Source organism: Natator depressus, chromosome 6 (genome assembly GCF_965152275.1).
Source record: "Natator depressus isolate rNatDep1 chromosome 6, rNatDep2.hap1, whole genome shotgun sequence".
Lineage (NCBI taxonomy): Eukaryota > Metazoa > Chordata > Testudines > Cheloniidae > Natator > Natator depressus.
Genome location: NC_134239.1, coordinates 45550944 through 45573799, shown reverse-complemented (window position 1 = coordinate 45573799; position 22856 = coordinate 45550944). Strand labels below are relative to the sequence as shown.

General features: G+C 38.6%; 1 long non-coding RNA gene across 1 annotated transcript in view; it reads left to right on the top strand.

Moving 5' to 3' along the window:
• LOC141988988 (uncharacterized) overlaps window positions 1-22856 on the top strand; it is a 79204-nt gene that overhangs the window by 40570 nt on the left and 15778 nt on the right. The window contains exon 2 of the long non-coding RNA XR_012639882.1: window positions 18898-19067. This is a non-coding gene — a long non-coding RNA (uncharacterized LOC141988988). The remainder of the gene's footprint in view (window positions 1-18897; window positions 19068-22856) is intronic.

The following is a 22856-nucleotide window of genomic DNA, read 5'->3' as shown; positions in this document are numbered from 1 at the left end:
CATTGATCTATTATTTCCAGCTGATGAACCTTGCTGTAAACCCTTTATGCTCTTTTAATGCAGAAACTAAACATCACATTCACACCTTGAAGACAACCTACGTTTTCAAAAAATGTGGTAAATGATGTTAATTGAACTGAAGTCTACAATTATAATGCAGCAGAAGGCTAATAAACAATAAAGGAAACAATTTCTTCTTGGAGCATAACTGAATGCATTTTCAGCACGTTATGTCTCTGTGGAAACAATTAAACTTGATAACAAAATCTCATGCTTGTATAACTTTCATTTTCTGCTTAACTGCCAAGCTACTTGGGCCGTACAGTACATTTGAATAGGAAATAAGCATCTGATTTCTTTTAGTATCCAACTGATAATATGCTTCCTCTAAAGAAAGGCTTGTGCTACACGAGCTGCCTAGTAGTTCATTATTTCTTTCAGTCCTAGTCATGCTGCTAGAGCTTACAATTAAGCTAAAAAAAATCAAACATATATATATTCAACAACAAAATGACACTATCCATCAATCCATCCTATCTATTAGGCCAAAAAAAATGTTTAAAATTGCATTGGAAGTTGATGTGAAGAGAACAATAGCAATTGCCTTTTGAGTTCACATATTTTGCTAATTAAAACAATTTAAAATATAATTAAGAACACCAGGTAATTTTAGTATAGATAATGGTCCAGATAAGATACCATTCAGGGTTACAAGACATAACTGAGAGGCAATAATGATGACATTCATTCTTTTAATAAGGCTAATCACATAGAGCTCTTGGGAAGAAAGAGGCTACTGTAGTTATGTACCTTAAGTGAGGTTCTAATAATCCTATTAAGGAAAGATCCCAAAGTCATTACTTAGAGACCTATTCTAAGGGGAGCTACTGCACTAAGAAGTTTCATATTTCTATAACTTAAACCGAAAGTGGTTTAACACACATTTCTGCCAAACTTAGTGCCTGATCCTGTAAATCCTTTTAAAATCTATAGAACTACTCCTATGAGTAATGATTATTCAAGTGAATCGGAACTTGCAGCACTGGACTCTTGGTTTAAAAAAAGTCCAATCCACGAGGCAGGCAGCACTTTGAACTTACATGCTCAGTGTTTACACAGGTCATATCTTAATTAGTCAACAGCTTCATCATATTACTAGGCAAATATTGGAAACAATTTTCTTGGTTGTATCTTGTCAGAGGGGAAAAGTGACACACATTGGCATGAACTTCCTTTTGCACACTATATCAAACAGGCTAAGTTTGCAGAGTTACTTTGGATGGTATAGATATATGAACAATGCTGTGGTTGAATTACATTATTCTTCTACTGGAAAGAAGTGAAATATTTCATATTTCTCCAAACAATCAATCAAATACCATTTATCTTCAGTTAACTGGTGGGTCTGATCAGAAATTTTCTGATAAATAGGGATTCAATTGAGAAGCCAGCTTGAAGACTTACTTACGTGAAACTCTGCTCGCCACTTGAGAGCAGCTTTTAGAGATTTTCTTATTATAAATAGATAAAGTAAGTGTCAGCATTCCCCAAATACCATTCAAGTAATGGCGTGTAGTAACTATTGGTAAATGACTAATAACCACTGTAAATACTAACACTTGCTGCTAACTGGTTCCCAAATTGTTTCAGAAGAATTAGAAGAAAATAAGACTCGAGTATGACAAAAATCCCTTTTTATGTTCCTCTCCACTGAAGAAGTTTGTTACTAAACTAAAAAGAACCTATATCTTAGCAGAACTAATAGCTGGGTATCTTTCACTCAAGACCTCTGCTGATGACCATATGCTGTCCAGCATACGTCTCAATTGAACTGTAGGTTGCATTTCTGTGTAAGCTACAGCTCTATCCATCTCACAATGAAAGTTTAAGACATTGCCAATCCCATCCTGGCTGCTGTTGTCTTTCTGAAGACTGCAGATTGGTTTAAATACTTTTTTAATGTCTTTCTGGTGTGCTAGGAATGGAAATCCCTTTCACTCTGAGATTTGAAAATGTTGCAGGACATATTGTATTCAATGAGACACAATAGCATTATTGCAAGCTAGAGTTTGTGATTAATCATAGAAGAGCTCACTCAGAAAAGTATGATATAACTATGATCACATTATTTACTCTAGATTTCAGGTGATGTTCATAAGATGATTTTCTAGGTTCCATCTCTTACTTTCTTATGAAGATTTTTTTTCATTTCTGTATTCTGCCATTTTAATAAGTCATAGAACAGGCCCCAAAATGGTAAGTATTATAAAGTAAGGGCCTGTTTGCCCTGTGCAGGTAACATCAGTGCAACCACCCATATCAGTAAAATGTGCATGATTGGCTTTAATTCGTCAATGACCTCTTGAGCTTAAAGTTCCAGATAGAAGCAGAAAAACTCTGAAGTTCTGAGATTTAATGCATGATTGTGGTGGTAGACAAGATAAACTTTTATTTAAGTTATGTTATAAATATGAATTTATTTGCCTGTCCCTTTGTGAACAAAAGCACCCCTATATTCAGACCCTACACACTATGGTGATAATCATTGTATAAAATATGCCTTGCAAGGTATTATCTGAAAACTAATAACTCAGTGGTCAATAATATCATGGTGACATTTATGCAGCAATATTATATGTTAAATTATGAATTCTCCTTGTATGATGTTATTAGCACATAATGAAAACCAGACAACCCTGCCTAGGGAAAAATTGTTAAACAGATCTGTCCTCAACAAAGGAATGTGTGTTTACCTCAATTTACATATAAGTAGTAAACAGGATCCTCCAGAGAGCATGGGGAAGAGTTGTTGGGAAACAGAGCAAATTGCATTTTAGCAAACCAAGTGGGGGAAGAAAGAGCAAGGAGCCTCCTTCACCACCAGACTTCGTTACCCCTTCCTCAGTGTTAGGATATACTTTACTTTGATGGGTGACCTTCAAAATAATCCACTTAAAAGGTTCACTAGACTGTAAAAGAAAGGGGCAGCAAACCTGCAAGTTATCTCTTTTTCACCTTAGAAAACAAAGACACCCACACATTTGGGAGATCCTGAGGTAAGGGTCAATTGCCATCTTGCTGGAAGACTATGGGTGAGAGAGGCTATCTTGAACAAAGCCTCGAACCAAAACTTGCTAGATTCAGTTTTAGACTTTTGGACGTATATTTTCACTTTTATTTGCTGAAAACCATTTCAAAATATCTCATTTACTTCAGTTCACTTAAAATCCTATCTTCCTTTGGTAATAAACTTCTTTGATTTTTAGTTTAAACCAATCCAGTACTGTGTTTAAACTGAACTGTTTGGTAACTCCAGTTAAAGTAACAAACTGTTGAATATTGACTCCATAAAGCGGCAGTGAACCTCACTATAGAAATTGCCCAGGAGAGGGCTGGACACTGCAGAACACATGGTTTTGGGGAAAATCTAGGACTGGGCATGTGTTGGGATCACCCTGAAAGTAGTAACCAAGGCTGGTAGAAGCCAGAATGGGTCTGTGGGGCTGTAGACAGGCTGCTAGGGTCAAAACTACTGCCTCCGGGCTGTCTAGCATACAGACACTCAGGGTGTGACCTACATGTTGGTAGTCTGGTTGTGAGCAGCCGAGGCTGGGAGCTACAACAGCAAAACATTGTGAGGCACCCAAGGTTTCAGGGCAGGTGGTTACACAACCCCTCTCTGGTCTGGATTGTACTCCAGAATATGATACCAATACACTGTAATAACATGTATAGCTGTGCCAATAAGAAATGCCTCCATCATTATAAATGAAAAATAAACTCACTACTAACTAGTTTTTTCACTTTTAGTTGGGTGCTCATCCAATGAGTTGAAACCTGACATTAAAATTTCAAGCCATTTAGTTAAGATGATCTATCAGCATGCTTAGCTTGTGTGATTCCATGTACAGATCATGCATGCCTGCTATTTGAACCATGGGGTTCTGTGAGTCTGTTTAAATTGGTTTGCTAGATCATTTACAGTGTCTAAGGAGGTGCTCTGAACTGTTCATTTGTAATCATAGACTCCACAATATTATCTCCTAGCATAGAACAAGGTTGCACTAAATGATAAATAAATGAATTACAAATGTGTAAATTAAAATGTAGAAACAGCATCATATTGGGGAATGTAAATATTAAGATAATACCCAGTTTGCAATTATTCCTTTCAATAGATCCCAGAGTGTGATTTCCTTTATGAAATAATGTGGTATTTGAAATGGTTACATTTATTCCCCTGATTTGTTCCTGTTTCGATTAAACTTTCTTCTTAATAAATTGCTTTTGTGGAGAATAGCTGCAAAATGAACTTGTTATGCAAATTGAATTTCAGTATGCCTTGTGCATATGCTTGCAAATAGTTATGGGTCATATCGCTTCAACTCTTGCTGTAAAACACAATGCAGGAAGCTAAGAGGAAGAAGTCTACAAGGATTTCCTTCACTGAAGTCAAGAGAAATATGAGCTTACTTAGATTGCAAGCTCTTGCAGGAATCATTTTTTGTTCTGTGTTTGTACAGAGTCTAGCACAACTGGGCCCTGGTCCATGATCAGTGCTCCTAAGACAATATATGTCAGTTCTTATAATAGCTGAGCCTGTTCTCCTGTGCTTAACATAAAGATGCGTATATCAGTCCATGCTGCCATATCATACCTTCTCCAGATCGCTATATTACAGCTCTCATTCCCTTTAAAGAAGAGATCAGGCAGTAAAATCTGGATTAGGAATTCAGACACTTCAAACTTCCAGGGCTTTTGGATCAATTTATTCTAATGATAGGAGTCATTTACAAAATGTGGAAGTAGGTCCAGGTTCAATTTCTGAACACGGACTAAGTCTGGGTTTTTTAAAATCTGATGTTTGAGACATAACTCCTTCAGAATTAACTTTTGATCTCTTGGTACCATTATTTATTTCATATATTTAAAAAAAAAGTTTTAATGCACTGTTGAGGTGATTTATTCTCTTCTATTCAGGTCTTATTCTGTGCTTATCATTGTGATAGCTGAGCACCTGGTACTTTGCCCTCCACCCCACTTCCCCAGATTAGGGAAACCAGGATTATCTGCCTCTAAACAGACCAAATGTTTAGGTTTAAAATCCACATCTTTAATTGGTGTAAATTGATGTAGCTCCAGTGGAGTAAATGAATCTATTCTGATTTATATCATCTGTTACATGTAGTGTCATCTTCCCACCTTCATCTCATATGTTTGCAATAATGTTTATGAATAACTCACTGTCTCTCCCTCCACCCCACCCCCTCCCCGCTCCAGGCCTGAAATGGGGCAGTTATCCAAATTGGAGTTTACTAGCTCTAGTTTCCCACCTCAACCAGGGTGTATTCATCTCACTTCTTCTAAATCAATAGTGTCAAAATATAAAAGCAAGAGAACTAGAGATCTAGCTGCCAACAGTCTCTGTATTCTCAGCACTAGAGTAGTCACAAGATGGTCTGGAAAGCCCCCTTGACAGGTTTAGAAACTCAGGTGAACAGATGATGGCTCATACTTTAGAGGCAACCTGAAGATATTCTTGTGGGTTGGGTTAAGCCGAGTTTAAACTGTTAGGTGTGACCTCCATACATCATTTAAGGTAGCTGAAAGAGACAGCTGAACACCCACCTCTTAAGACAAAGGGGTATGCAAGCCTGCCCAGGAATCTGATGTGTGTGTATGTGGTGGGCTCCACTCTGTATTTGTCTTTATGTGTGTGGTGGTGGTGGTGGGGGCGGTGGAAGGGAGTGACAGAGACGTTGTGGGGGAGGAGAGAAGGGCTGGGCTGAAGAGACACTGCCTGGACAGTTTTACAGAGGCTTAGGGCTGTAAGTAAAGAAACTATCTCCTACTATTTTGGTTCTGTGTCCAGCAAAACAGTACTTTACACATTCTTTGTAAATAAGAGTCTTAAAAGCTACCAGGCCCCACTCTCAATTTTCCTTCCAACTGGAAAAACCTATTGGACCCTGAAATTTGGCCAGCTGCTCAGGTTAAAAGTGGCATCATTATTGACCTTAGAAATATTTAGGAAAAGATCTCTATTAGTAAAATTAGAAGGAGAGCTGATAAAGACCAAGTGGGCTAAGTTCTAATAGAATTAAGAAAAGCTAGCAGCTAAGGAGTTGACGGCTCTTCTGTTTTCTGTTTCTCAAAATGAAGGAGGACATATTTGGTGAGAGATTTATCAGACTTGGGGAAGCAGAAAAATTTCAAATAACCTTTTGCAAGTGTAATGAGAATCTGTCAGAGAGAGAAAACAGTAAATCATTTTTAAAAGGGCCCAGACATGTTCTCATTGCCATCACAATGACTTCAATGGGAGCAGAATAGGCTCAAAGTGATTTTTTTTTATATTAATCTTCTCTTTTAGCACTCAAGTCACTGTATTTAAATTCCTCTTTCATACTGTATCTACTCCAGCTCCTAGAATTCCATTGTCAAAATTACATTGGCCTAGATCCTCAATAGTATTTAAGCACCTAATTCTCCTTGATTTCAATGGAAGTTAGGCACCTATTAATATCTTTGAGGATCTGGATCATAGTTAATTCCAGATTTATTCCAATGGATGTAATAAATAAATTGCACTTAAAAAAAAGTATCATTTTAGGTTAAAAAAAATGGGAAGGAAGAAATGTAAAATATAATCAGGAAGATACAGTTAAATTATTTTAGTTCCTTTAGTGAACTTTTGGGGGAAAAAACAAACAGGTTTTCAATGGAATTGCCAGCCATGATTTTTGAAATAGAATGAATGGCTTTTGGCAATTCGGTCTTCAACATTCATTGTCTGGCCACCGGATATATTGTAGATTGAGATGGAGTTGATTATGTTTTGCAATCTTCTTCCCCCAGAACTGTCTTCAGTTTCAGGTAACTCATGAACAACAGGGATAGATAGAATGAACTGAAGTCATGACACTGAAAATACCTGAGTTTATCTATTGTTGTTTCTAGTTGTTTTCATGGAGAAGTTACACAGTGGAGTCGAGATTGCAAACAGGCATACAGTATGACTGTGAGCTTCAAACATATTTGCTTTTTTGCCTTAGTGTGTTAGTCATACTTTCTGATATGTAAACATGACAGGAGACGTTGACAAGTTAAAAAACAAACAACTCCACCAAACTCCTTGTTTAGCTAGAGTTTATAAAATATTCTTTACTCCAAGAATTTGAATTTACAAGACCAGGTTATCCTTCCCACAAAACAGTGCTGAAAGTATTCCTGTGCAGCCCCTGAATCTGTTAAATTGAACGAAGATTTTTTTTCATTTTTGCATTGAGAGTGTTTTGCAATAAACACACAATGTTCAGCTCGTCCTGAAACCTCTATTTCATGGGGTGTACCAAATGTATGTTTCCTGCACCATTGATTTCTCTGTTTTTCTGAATGGGAATGGACTTATATGCACATGATGAGGTGCTTTCCTGAATCTCAGCTTAAGTATCTGGTCTCTCAATAGCATGTGGCAGAACTGGGAACTGATCCCAGGAAGCCATTCTTCCTCTGTAACCACTAGACAGCACTCATCTAGGCAATTCCTTCTAATAGCCTGCTATTAACATATCAGTGTTGCTCTGTTTCCCTTTCCAGTATAATAAAAGGCTTAAAATGATTGCTAGATGAATTCATCAGCATCAATCTTTGTTCAGTGTAGTTATCTGTAAGAAAAAAAATCCCAGTGATGTGCTGAATTTGAGAATATTAATTTCAGTGTCTTGAAAATTAAACATTGCACAAAATAATGGTGGTTCAATAAATGTACCCGTAGCCTTATCTAAGAGAATTTGACTGTATATGATGTACTCCACAGAATAGTGACACATTAATCCTCTTTCTTACATCCTCTTTCTGCCATTCATCTGCCACAAGTTTGTTTTCATCCCTTTCATAGCCAAGGTGAACCTTTACCTCAAAAGTTTTGTTTTTAATTACTTTTGCTTTGCTTTCTTTTTCATTCCTAGGTTCATCCCTGGAACAACTCCAGAGAAGCCAGCAACATTATACCAGGCATACTTTTGACCTTATATTCTTTTTAGTATTTGATAAACTTTAAAATAATGATCATGAATTAACATTACCAAAACAAAAACAAACAAACCCACCAACTTAATCTAAGTGATCAAAATTTCAAAGAAACTTTAACCCCTTTAATAGGTAGTGTATCTACTCTGTTGTTTGGATAATATAATATGGAAGGAAGGAGACTAAAATATACCTGGGAGAAAAGGAAGAGATTCCTATTTCAAAAGGTAAATCTAAATCACTCGTGTTTGTGCATCCTGTCTCTTCTTTTGGTCCAGTCTCTGTTTGAAGAAAGACACATTTTACTAACATGGAAAAGAAAGAATGGTCATATTGCTAAGTACCAGATTGCCAAAGGGATAAACATTTGATCTTTGTGGCCTGGTAAATTTGATCCCCTTTGTCTGTTTGTCACTTTATTTGCTTGTTAAATATTATTGTTGTGGCCAGTGCTCAGCATGTGGGAGTATTTATTTACTCAAATGCCTACCACCTTCACTCTTCTGAGTTTGACGCCTTTTACACAACCATTCTCTTTGCCCCCCAATAATTTACATGGTAAGATGTGAGGTTAGATAAAATCATGATTGTGCCTAAATAATTACAATAGCATGGAGGAAGAAAGAAAAGATTAGAGGAAGAAAAAGATTAACAAACACATGAACCCCATTAAATCTCTAGACTTCTGTCTTCACTAGTAAACTAGGTGGTGTTAGTACATGACCTTGAGGAGCTGTGATAATTAACATAATGTTACACATGATTAGCTCTCAGTATAGACAGAGACTATGATGTTCAATATGTCAGCTGGTCCTGGTTAAATTTATAGTTTGAGAGGCAGCATGGTCTAGTGCAGGGGTTCTCAAACTTCATTGCACCGCCACCCCCTTCTGACAACAAAAATTACTACACAGCCCCAGGAGGGGGATAGACTCCTGAGCCCACCCAAGCCCCACCACCCTTGGTGGAGGGGGCCAAAGCCGAAGCCCAAGGGCTTCAGCCCCAGGCAGATTGCCTGTAACCTGAACCCTGCCACTCAGGCCTGAAGCCCTCAGACTTTGACTACAGCTTCGACTTTGGCCCTGGGGCCCAGCAGCCTTAGTCAGCCTTGGTGACCCCATTAAAATGGGGTCACAACCCCCTTTGGAGTCCCAAGCCACAGTTTGAGAACCTCTGGTCTGGTGGATAGGGCACCAGACTGGGAGTCTGCAGACTTGTGTTCTAATCCTGGCTCTGGTACTGAGCTGCTGTGTGGTCTTCAGCAAGGTACTTAATACTTCCATTTTCTTTCAATTTAGACTGTAAGCTCTTCAGGCCAGGGACTGTGTCTCAGAACGTGTATCTGCATGCTCATCATACTGAGCTCCTGCTCCCAGTTAGAACACTACTGTAATGCAAGTATTAGTAATGATCATGTGACATAACGTTAAACATAGCAGTGTCTGTCTGCAGACAATGTTTAACCCGTCAGTTAGCATGACTCCTACAGGTCATGTTCTAAATGACCTCATATGGTAGTGAAGACAAGCACCTCAGTTTTGGTGGCTGAATCACAAGGTGTTGGAGAGCAAGGTCCATTCGGGGGTTATCTAACACTGCATCCATAACTAGATACTAAAATGATGGGGCACTGGAAATCAATCAAGAACAGGCTGATATCTTTGAAGTGTTTGTGGAAGAATAAACTGTATTGGCGTTCAGTCCTGTAAAATGGGGAATGCCTAAAATGATTTATTCTCCATTTTTGGTACTATCTGATGGAAATAATTTTTACTAATATACAGTGGTCATTCTTATAACTCTACCAGTGTTGTTCCAGCTTTGCTGGATTCTTTAGGGTATAATAGTACTGAGAGGTATAAGGAATATAGCAAATCCTGTAATGTTATCTATGGTGACATTGGCAAGTTTTTTTAAGGGCCATTCCGGTATTTATTTCAGTTATGTTTATATATATATATGCATTGGTCATCCTTAAAAACATTGAAGTGTTGCCTTAGATAAGTGGATAATATTATACATCTTGGAAATGATTTAGCACCTGAATAACTTGAAACATGTGAGTACTCCCATTAAAGTCAACAGTTACACACATGCTTACATACCTTGCTGAACTGGGGCCTATACGGCATGTTCCCTGTATCAGGTTTCTAAGGCAATTGTGAAAAGCCTTTAAAGAAAGTGTATAATCTGACTATCTTTACAAATAACAATAATAAAATAGTCATTTTACATAAGACTGCAATAATAGGTTTCTGCTGACATCATTGTCTAGAAATAGCAGAGCAATGGTACTTTAGTTTGACACCAGAAAAAACAGTGAGTTGGATTTTTCTGTGCTTCATCCATGTATATTTATTATAATTTTGAAATGCCATATTTTTACATTTTGCGTTAGGCAAAAAGAAGTCATGTCTAGACTAATATATCCATATAATGTTCAGTAATTAGTACTCATGCAACTTTTATGCTGTCTACTTATTCATGAAATTATTTGAAAAAATCTGTATAGAATATAAAATAACTGGTGGAAAGTCTAAGAACTGAATCGAAAGGTTTGCTGCTATTATATGAGAGCTCCTCTTAAAAGATATAGTGAAAGTTGAATTCTATCTTTCACTGTAACTCCCCTTTTTCAGTTGGTCACATTATTTTTGCATGCATGTTCTCTGCCCAAAGGTGAATTTTTAGGTTGGAATGAAATAGGTTTGGCCATTTTTAGTTTTGCTAGCATGCTTTCCTCATATAATCCAGAGAAATCTTGCATTCTGATAACACAAACATGTTTAAATCGAGACACTTCAGCTTATTTTCCTTATAGATCTTATTGAGAAAAGAAAACAGAAAGAGGTCAAGTAATATAACAAATCTTTCTAAAATCCATACATTTAAAAAAAAACAAACAAAAAGCAGTAACTCATTTGTGATTTCTCCAGAATTTAAAATGACAAAACCACTGTCCTAAGAGCAAATCAAGGATACAAATATGTGTGTACAGTTATGTCATAAGGCTAGCCTGACTTTATACATTTTGATTCTTGCATTCAAGATGTCCATATTTTATAAACTCCAGAATTGAAACAAAGTTTTCTTGGTAATTTATCACTGTCTCCTGTAGTAAATTTGTTCTGCTTTTGAGCTAACACCAAAAGGGAAAGGAACAAATATGCTTGATGTCTGCAGACATATTATGTGATATTGGCCATCACTCACTCTATTGTGTCTCTACTATATTTAAGTCAATGGGGAGCTATGCTGCTGAATTCAGTGGGACCAAGGCACATACCTGAGTAAATTAGTAATTATCGACTTTTATCATAGATTAAAAAGAAGACTTTGTTTTCAAAGCAAAAAATATAAAACACCAGTGTCCTGGTGAACTATGTCACACCTGTTTTAAGCTCATTATTTCAAGCAATATGAACAAGTTTATATTTAAATTTTTAAATAAAGGAAGACATAGTTTCAAGTATTTAAAGCCAAACTTTTCCAAAGTAGCCCCTGAATTTGAGTACTTCAGTTTTTGAGTGCCCACACTAACCATTGGCCTAACCATCATTTCACCCCTTTGTTTCTCTACTACCAAATATGCAACAAAAATGCCAGATCCTCAGCCAGTATAAATTGGTGACACTCCACTGGAGTCAAGGAGCTATGCAGATCCGATCCTGTGCTTCTAAAACTAGTCCACAGGTATCTCATTCAGAACATCTCAGGAAAAGAGAGGCTAAGAAAAATCTGTGGAATCCCTCAAGCTATGGAAAGGAAAAGTTCTAACTGAAGATATCTACAGAAATGAACCATGTGTCAAGGAAATGCAAGTGTACATTCCAAACTCCATTTAATGACAGGAGCAAGGCTGAGGAGTAAGAATGAAAGATTTCAATGGGAATTAATTTTTCCCTTGCATAGAGGTGCCTGTTATGTTGTGAAAAGGATGCTTCAGCATAATGAAACAGAAGTATCTTCTGTTTCCATGCAAAATACTTGACAAATTACATAAGAAATGAAGCCTGATTCAATGGAATATTCACAGTAATGTCTGATTTTCTCATTTGTGATTTCATCATTGTGTAATTGCATACCAGCGCTAATGCTATCTGAAATCCCCTGTTTCTCTGAAGAGCAGATCTAGGTACAATTTGAGATTATTATGTCAATGATTTCATTTTCCTAGTGTTAAGTTCAATAAGGGATTTCTTCGAGGGAGTTCACAATTTCTCCACAGATTTCTTATAAAGGAGATTAGCTCTGTGATGTCTGATGCGTTCAACCTGTATAAAGGACTTACTGCATAAGCCAGTAGTGAAGCAAGCTATCACGGATTTATTAACCATGAATAGATTCAAATTGTGGCACCAAAATGCTGTTTATTATGCAAACAATCCCTCATCACTAGAAACAATTATGTGTAGAGGCTATGAGCCCAATTCAGTCCCTGCATAAGCAGTCACAACTCCCATTAAAGTCAATAGGAGTCTCATCTGCTTACACCAGAGCTGAATTTGCTCCTGTGACTTAGTAACAATGATCTTTCTCTCCCCCAGTCCTGCTATTCAGGCCGCACAAAAAACTAACAAACAAAAACTAGTGGGGAGAGTAAATAAATTTCATATTTTTAAACAATAGTGTTATTTTTGCCACTTTGGAAGGAAGAGGAGATATTCCAGGAAAGCTTATGCTGTAGGAACTGTCTGAGGAAGGAGGATCACTAAATGCTACAACCTGACTTAGGAAAGCACTTAACTTGAAGCATGTACTTAAGTCTCATTGCCATTTTTCAGTGAAAATTTTCAACCAGCTTTAGTGCCGAGTACCTCCTGCTGGGTGCTTGTCACCATGCCTCAGTGGGTCACAGCTAAGGATACCAGATTCAGGATAAACTGCTGAGAAATAGGGGAGACTCACCCCAAACTGGTGGTTATTTTTCCAGTAGATATACCAATCCAGTAACAAAAGTAAACTTCTGTCTTACCACACCACAAGAAGTCCAAACTGTGGTCTCCTTAGGCATCCCAGCCTCTGTTTCATCATCTAGACACTAGATTTAATGATGAGTGGTTATTTAAAACCAATTTAATCAAATAAAGGATCCTTCTAATCCCAAGAGATCAGCCACTCAGCCAGGTTAATATATAACTCAGATTTTACTCAATAATCACGCTGTTGCCAATCCTTTAGTATCTAATATCTAGAGGTTTATTTATAAGAGAAAAGAAAGAGGAGAGAATTAAAATAGTCAAGGAAAACAAATACATACACTCAATGCAAAGTTCTTTTGTCAGGTTTGAAGCAGTGATGGAATAAACTCTTTGCTTGTAAAGTCTCTGGTAACTTCCAAAAGATTGGAAGGCCCTCAGTCCATTGTTTAGAATGTTCCTTTTAGTGTAAAGCCATAGTAGAGATCAGAGCAGAAAAGAGGCAAAATGGAGATCCTTCCAGGGTTTCTCCCATGTGGAAGGGATGCTTTCAGTCTTAGTTTGTGGAAAATTACAGGCACAAGATGGAATCCGAGGTCACATGAGCAAGTTAGACGCCCTCGCATGCTTTGATGACTCATAGGTGCAGCCATTACACATATTTTGGCTAAAGCATCCACAAGAAGGCTCATCGGGCAGGGACAAGCTTCTTCTATAGCCTATTGTGAGAGCTAAGTATTCTTTGATGGGCCATCAACTTGAATAGCTCATTCACAATGTGCTGGCCCTGGACTGGGTGTAAATTGCCTTGTGGGTATTGCTCCATGAACAAACACATTTGAAATACTGGGACACAGTCAATATTCATAACTTTAGATACTAAGTTGATACATGCATTCAAACAGAATAATCATATTTGATAGATGTAACTTTTCCATTGATACCCTTACAATGACAAACTTTGTATAAGATTTGTTGCAATTGTCTAAAAGTGGCAATATTAATTATATAAATGATCATATTTCAGTCATACAGAGTCACAGTGCTGCATGCTCAATTTGCTTTATCTTCAGTAACTTGCAGGACCAGCTCCTTAATTTTCTTCTGGTTCAATCAGCAATTCCTTGGTGTCCACACTCAAGCTCATTTCAATTCACTGTCTCTCTAATCCTTCTTGTTGAGTGTTATGGAGCCTGTGTCTACCCATCCATTCACTGATAGAGGAAATTCACCTGCATGCAAAAGGCCAGCACAAGGCCCACAAAGACCCACTCAAGTCCAATGCTGAGTATTTGAATTGAACTGGAGCAATGCACCATCCAGATGCTCACAGAGGAGGTTTCACCAATTGTGAATAGTTATTCATATAGAGTTTGCAGTTCATTTTGGAGGAAGATCATGGAGTTAAACACATGTGTAAGGGGTTGGGGGGATGATCTGAGTTTAGGCCAGCATGCCAAACCTCAGACATCATTTTAAGGATACTACAGTGACAGGTACCATCACAACCCCTAAAGGTAGAATTTATTTCACTATACAACAGTCATGTTTGGATCCACATTTTAGACCTGATCATAACTGATTCAACAGTAGTTCCATCAACAATGCATTTAACTAAATGCCAAAGGAACGATTTATGAAGTGTGTCCATGAACTGCTTTGATAAATGGCAAATGAAGGCTAACTCACAAGAATTGCACAAGGAAGTTTTAAAAAAATAGAAAGAAGACAATGACTCCATTGCTACTGTTTCTCATATTTTCCCTTCCTTATCTTTTTGTCATTCAGATGACTATTCACTAAAGCTAATTTTCTCTCTCCAGCACCCAGCCTATGTTACTACACTAGGATACTTCATTACAAAGAGTGGGGAGGAATTTTCCCCCAGGAACTATATGTGATCAATGGAGCCCCTCAATGGCAACTTGTAGAGGGCACAGCATAACATAAGTCATATCAGGTCTGACATACTCATTGCCCCAACTCACTATTGTCATATTCTGTATCGAAAAGGTATCATGTAAGGTATCCTATGTAAATTGCTGTGACAGGGTGCTGGGCATGAAGTGCTTAATCAGCCCCCTACCAAGCCAGCCCCAATCAAGGGGAATGGATTGGGGCTGGCTGAATAGCCCTGCCTGCTGGTCAACTAGGAACAGTTGCCAGCCTAATTAGCCAGGGGCTATAAAGGCTGGAGGAAGGAAGCCAGAGTAGGGAAGAGAAAGGTCAGAGGCTGAGAGGGATTGGTGGTGCTGCTGGCCTGTTGATAGTGAAGTCTGGCTGTAAAATTCTGTATAAAAATAGTGAACTGGTGGTGGGAAAGAACTATAAATAAAATACATGGGTGACTGCATTGACCTGAGGTGTCTCTGATTGGTTTTGTGAGGGCAAGAGGGGCCCAGCTGTGCCTTGTTACAACTGGCAACACACTACTCTTTAATATTATTGTGTGCTGTATGTATGGGCAATATATGAAGAAATATAAATTTGTGCTGGAAATATATTCTTAAAATGTGTTGGTCAGGCAAGGGTAAGACATCCTGATCTAGACAAAAGAAATGTGGTTCTACCTACTTGAATACACCTCCAATGTGAACTGAACAAAGCAAGATAATGAATTTACATTTATATGAAGGGTAAGATTTCATTTACATGAAGCTATAAGGCAAACCAATGTGGAAGATGGTTACTTAACACTTCTCACCAGAGGTGGAAGCTACAGTACTAGAAAACCTTTCTGCCTCCTGAAACAAGGTCTTTGGAAAATATAAGCAAGTACAGAAATCCATGTTGGTAGACCTCACTGGGCAGATATAAGAGGCTACAGGTCTTGTACTTCAGAGAAAAGTGAAACCTTTCAACCCAGGAGATTGAAGGTCTCAGGAAATTGAATCTAGATGAGAAACCACCTTAGACTAAGACTAATTTGCTTAAGTTAAATGTAGTCACTAGAAAGCTTGTTTTGTTTGTAACTTCATGTCTCTTTCACTCTTACTAGAAATCATTTAATCTTATATTCTTTGTTAATAAACAGTTTTAGTTTTACTATGAACCATCTCAGTGATATATATTAAAAATAAGTGTGAATCCTCAGTTAAATTAAGAGGTTGGTCCTATGTGCTGTATCTTTAAAAGGAGCAGTGAACTTAATATGGATCTGTGAGTATTGCAGTCAGAAGGGCTGGACACTACAGGGCAGATGGTTTGAGGGAAAATGCAGAACAGGGAGGGGGGTGGTGTGTCTCTACAAGGAATAACTAGGCTGGTGAATGCCAGGGTGAGGCTATTGTGCTGTAAGCAGGCTGATGATATCAGGGCTCTGAACAAAACTGCACAGCACAGAGGGACCAGGGTACCAAGGCAGACAGTGACAGAACCTCTGGGTTGAACCCCAAAGTGTTATACTATGGAATCATAGTGGAGGTTCTGTGAGAGTTCTTATACTAATATGGCTGTGTGTCTGTCAAGGCTGAATCCCCACTCTGTCACGCTGAGTGCAGAAGGTGGGGGCCCACGAGGATTCTAAAAGTTAATACTGGCCCCTCTAGGCTTGTATTCAACTCCCAAGGTTACAGCTTCTCTCTGACCTTGTCTTGGTAATGCTTCTACCACTCAAATGCAAAAAAAAAAAAAAAAAAAATCCCTTGGACACAGGAAGGAGCACTTGGGAATTCCTCCCTGTGAGATACCCTCAAGCCCCTTCACCCCCCCTCTGGGGAAGAGCTGAGGAAGAAAACAAAGGAAATTAGCTGTTGCCATCAGCTAATCAACAGCATATGCACAAATGTCTTCGGACACCAAAAATCCAATCCTGTTTTTTAAAAATGTAAATTTTATTAAAAACAGAAAGAAAATACATCTGGACCTTAGGCTTTTGCTAGATTTAAAAGAGCAATTCCAAAAATCAATCACCTAAAATAGCTTTCTGGGGGGTTCAGCTTAAAGGTTACAAGCAAACAAAAGCATCTTGGGTTAGCATAGAGGAGATCCACAAGCCAAAATAAGAAATAAACCTGAGAGCGTCTAACTAAACATTCCCTATCCAAATTATTTCTTCTAGGTATGGAAGATTACTTTTTCATACCTGGTTCAAACCTTACTCAGCATTTCTGCTGATAGCATTGTTCTCCATGTCCCTGCAGCCCAGAGAAGAACAGACAAAGGGAAAGTTTTTTTTCCCCCAAATGTAAAAGTTCTAGCATTCCCATTGGCTCTTTTGATCAGGTGCCCAATCCTTTTCTTTTACCTGTGGGCTTGTTAACCCTTTACAAGTAAAGCAAGTGGAGAACAAGACACCAAGAGGGATTTTACAGCGAACTGGTTGACTGGGTATTCAGGAATAGGGGTTATTCCCTCCGCCCCCATTCGTTTATCACAGTGTCTGTCTCTACTGGAAGGATAAGGGGATCCACATAGTGACGAATCTTCCTGGCCTCACTCTTTCAGCACCTTCCCCACCTTCCAGATGATTTGTCCCTGAATGACTGTTTTATTAAAAGAAGTACTATGTAGTATTTGCATGTATGACTGAGGATATCAGTATTTTTCTTCCATCTTGACTGTTCTTCACAAAAATGCAACATATTACTGGAGGAAAATATCTTGTGCTTAATAGTAGTCAGATTTTCAAAGCTCTCAGCATTGGCCTAACTATGCTTCTTCTGAACTCAATGGAGGTTTTGACATTTATTTTAATAGGAGCAAAATTTGCTCAAAGCTGAGCACTTTTGAAAATCCTGCGGTTTGTATTCCTGGTCCATTGATTTTCTTACTAGAGAAGGGACAGAAAACTATATCTGAACCTTCTTGAACTGTGGGAAAATTTGAATCCAGCTCCAATTCTGGCCTTTGTGAGTTAGTCCCATCACAAGTAACAATAACTAATACATCAGGCTGGATCTGAATCAGTTATATGTCTAATAAATCAAACCAGCCACACTAATCCAGAAATATACATAATGAGGGAAAACGTTGTCTCCTATGAGAAAGTTAATTCAGTATGCTTGGCTTCTTTAGCTTGTCAAACCCCATTTGAAGTAGGGTCATGAGCAGTTTAATTCAGAAGTGAGAAGGTCAGTTCTTTCTCTGTGTTTCCTGCTGTTACCCAGACAATTAGTACTATCACTTCAGATGATATTTTCTCACATATTTATATTACTGGAACTAGTTTCTTGGAGGCCTGCCCTGCTATGAAAATCATTTTCCCAGCCTGTCTCTTGTGCTTCTGATATGGTGGGTGAGGGTCAGAGGGTGGAACAAAATTTCCTTTTAAATTATCAAAAAACATTATTCCACTATTTCATTATTTGACTTTTTTAAATAAAAAAAGAGGAAAAAAATGAACAATTTCTTCTGAGGAATCAATGAGCCATCAGGCCTTCATGCACAGGTAACAGGCTGATAATCCCAGAGCAGATTACGTCATTCATGTAATGAAAACAGGAAATGCTTCATGAGAAACCTCTGTAGACCAGGAGCGCACCCATGTCAGCCACAAAGATCACTTGCAATTGTTTTGAAGGGTAATTGTGACATTCCAAGTGCCCAATTTAAGATGCTTGAAAACGCTCATGATTTTGTAAATGACATCTAGGTAAAATGTTACATGCTTAACCTTTCCTTACTATTCCACGCAGCAGCCAATACAAAATACGCTGTCAAAATGTCAAAGCAGCAAACTAAATACTAAAATGCAGTTAATGGCTGAATAAGTTCAAGCTTTCTGCCTCTGCTGATCTCACTTGGCATTAGGCAAGGCAAATCTCACTTTTTGCACTGCCATTTTATTATGAAATTTAGAACAACAGATGCAAGATTAATGCAGTGCCCATGTTATTGCTAGCCAAATGTTTAGTTTTAAGCACAAGGATGTCATATACACAGTATTTTCTAAAGTTTATCTTTATCTCAGTTTATTGATCACTTTGGGTTTTATCCCTGTGTTCAGCTCCTTGCAGGATCAAACCTGACAGAGTGGTCCAGGGGATTAGCACTACTACTCTGCCAAAAATTGCCATGGAGCCTCTGCTAATCAAAAGCAAAGTCTCAGTTTCACGTTGCATTTGAAAGAGGACATCTCCAGAAGCACAGTAGCCCCCTAACACAGTGCTGCACTGGGTAAGTACATACTCAGATGGAAGAGCGTGTACCCTTTTGAATCACAAACATCATTTCTTGTATCACCCGTTGGGTATGCATTCTGTAAGAGACGCAGGACTCAGCAACCTTCATCACTCACTGTGTCCTGTCAGAGATGTAAAAGTAACTCTTGGGAATGAAAAGGGAATGACAGAAACATGTGTCCCCACCCATCACAGCTTTTAACTCTCCTCTTGAAGTCCGCATTTAGGCAGCTGGAAGACTCATACTGTCTCATTCATGCATTTCCCCTTCCCATCCACAGTCTCATTCAGGCATTCTTCCCCCATCCCACCCACAGATTTTTTTTTTTTAATGTCGCTTCCCCTCTGGTTAAAATCAGAGAGCTCTGTTCTTGAAAAATGGGTATACATCATTTACACTCTACAGGAAGGTACCAAAAGACTCTATCTGATAAAAATCTATGTAAATTTTCAGTGTAATAAAGCTAACATCCTGGCTGCTGCTCCCAAAACCCAGAGAGGAAAGAGACCAGCAGAGAAATGTTGCTATTGAATGTCACTGTTTCTATAGTCAATATATTGAAGTAACATAAGTTAACTTTATACCTATCATAGGAGCTTGTGAAATTTCCCATTGGAAACGATTAGTTCGTATTCCAATAAGGAGAGGACTTGCTGCCTTGCATGAAAATCAACAGTAAGGCCCAATAGGAGATCTCAGGAAAGAATTAAATTGATTTCACCTAACATGTTGTTTTCCCTCTAATACCCATAATTCTACCATATTTTTTGAAATACAAACATGTACACATCAAATATGTATAAACATGAGCATGGATTGATTATTGGGTTCAGTTTGCCTGATTAATTGCTGGTGTTTTATTTTGGTGGCACCTTCAAGACTGGGCATTTCGGTCATGCCCCATTTCAACTGACTAGTATGTGGATGAATTAATTCAGCCTTCATTATTCTTAAGTTCCTGCTCTTAACAGGCAGTAATTAATCATTCTAAACTATTGAAATAAAAATAGGTTAAGTGTAAAATAACTTATTAATTTACTACCAAGCCTGTATCCACTTTTCATGAAGTTTAACTTAATTTGTTGTGGGAGGAAATTTCCCCTACAAACTAGTGTGATGCATTCCTTTCATAACATGTTAGAGTTTTGGTGGATTATAAAAACTCTTTAATGTATATACGACCAAATCCTGCAGCTTTTATGGAGCACCCCCTCCTATGAGGTGTGGAGAACCTTTCCTTCCTGCCTGGAGGCATTCAACACCTCACAGGATGTGGCCCCATCATCCTCACTGCAGTAAATGCCACCTTTGAGTAATTGGAGTTTTATCTGAGTAAAAACTTCAGGATTTGGCCCACTAGCTTTCATCTGAGAATCTGGATCATGTTGTTTAAACTAGATGGCTTAAATTGCAAAATTTCAATCAAACCCTAAAATTCAGGAGACTCTGGTTCTGGACTGAATCCATTATAAAGGCAGGACCAGATGTGGCTTTGACTTACAAATGTCCCAAACTTTCAGTGTGTTTAGATCTGGGGTTTTGGCTTGTGGTCTCTTAAATTAATCCCATTTCATTGCAGGATTTATGTAACTGAATGAGAGAGAAAGCTTGGGCATTACTCCAGCTGTGTGAATAGTGCAAAAGGTTTCCTCTGGAATGTTTCAGTGATTTCCCTTGACCAGTATTCATGGAAAGTGAACTGAACAAAGGTGTGAACATTTGGATAGTCAAGCCTTTAGTGATAAGAAATGATCCCATACTGAAGATCTCTGTCTCCTCAGGGATCAACCAAGCTGTGAACTGGGGAATTGTGCCAGCAAGCCTACTTGCACTTGACCTGTCTCCTTCTCATCTCCCCTAGCCCTTTCTCTTGTTTGTACTTCCATCCAGGAGAGGTAGCCCTTGGTGACCCTGTTGTCCTTCCAGTGACCCTGTGATGCTGGCACTGAGGGAGTAGGAGCTGTAGACTCACATGAGCACTTCATATAATAGCAGGATTAAAAGTGGTTGCCATTCTAGGGTTCAAAGGGGAGCAGAAACCATTTCCTCCTTTCCTGGCACCCTGAAATGTTGCCCAAAGAGCTGACTCTGGTGTTTCCTGAGTTATTTCTGTGCTGGTGCAACCCATATTTTATTCTGGGTTTTGAGTGATAGTTGCTTTCAGACTCTTGAGGTAATTCTGACTGTTCCTTGCCTGCTCAGGCTAAAACTGATTGTTATATCTGGAGTTGAGAAGGATTTTTTCCCCAAGAGCACACTGGCCAAACCTGCATTTGTCTCATTGTCCCTGACCTTTCCCTGGAAAAGCATGGTGTGAGTAGAAGGTTGAGGCATAGGTGCCAAATAGTGGGAGCCCACAAGTCCTACTCAGGGCAGCCCAGCAAATAGCATGCTGGTGGCTTTCAATTAGAGGGTAAATTCTCTTCCATGTTGCACTGGAGCTACAAAGCTTAGGGCATTTGATATTGATGGTAGGTGGGAGAGCCTTACTTTAGCAGTTGGCTGTTATGGCCTCATTTCCTATAATTTATGCATAGGATTAGGAACAGAGCAGCTGAGGGATGACCAGACAGATGCGGGGGGAGGTGTGTGAGAGTGACTAAATATAATACACAGGTAGAGGGTTCCCCGTGACACAACATGTACCGAACAGTTATTGCTACGATTTGGAAGTTGGAGCATGGGAGTTACATTTCGCTAGTGTCGTGAGTACAAGGGAGGGTGCTCTTGCTCATTTCATTACTTACTACTACAGGCAAAATTGTTTTCCAGGCAACATTTTAGTTTGAATTATAGTACGTCAGTAAAAGCTGCAGCACTGGCCTTTAATCCAATGTCCAGTGTGTTCTGTTTTCAAAATCAAGGGGCTACTATTGTCGCCAAGGAACTCCAGGGTTCAAGAAAACCCTAGCCAGCCACACCTCTTTCCACCCCCCAGCTACAACACCTATGCCAGATAAAGGGAGAGGAGGTGATACAGGAGTTAGTTTTTTTGTGTCTGCATTACTAGGGGGATTCCCTTGTGCTGGTTGATACTCCTGTGTCTGGCTATCCCACCCTTAGGGACAGTTGTGCTTTTAGAGGACCTCAAAGCAGCTCCAGACTAAGGATTGGGACCAATCATTAAACAAAATATTTAGCTTTCAAGGAAACAGATATTTTCAGATTGACTAAACAGAGTAACGGTTTGTTAAAGGGAAATTAAATCAAGTGATCACCTAACTGGAGACATTTATATGGCCCCCATCACTATAGTATCTGGGAGTCTCAGAGTCATTAAGGGATTTATCCTCACAGCACCCTTGTGAAGTAGGTAAATCCCATTATCTCTTCATTACAGATGGACCATTGAGGCACAGAGAGATTAAGTGATTTGCTCAAGGCAACACAGGATGTCTGTGGAAGTGCAAGGAGATGAAAGTGGGTCTCACAAGTCACAGGATAACATTCTAACCACAAACCATCCTTCTCCCACTATAACTTTGCATCCGCAGCTTGCTTCAGTAATATTTCAAATCTAATCCACTGCAATATATTAACTATTCAGTACTGAGTCTGACTTTTGTGTTATGCAAGATGGATTTATTAATAATCACATAAGTGGCTTGAGGCAATTAACAGGGCAATTAAGCTGAATTAAGGACGAGTAAAACATTCTGGACAGCTTTTTCTACTTTCAGATCACGTATTCTATGTTTGTCAAAATGGTGCCAGTAGTGTAGCCTTTGCATATTGATAATAGTAGACTGTCATACACTCTCTCCTGCTCTCCCAAACATAGAG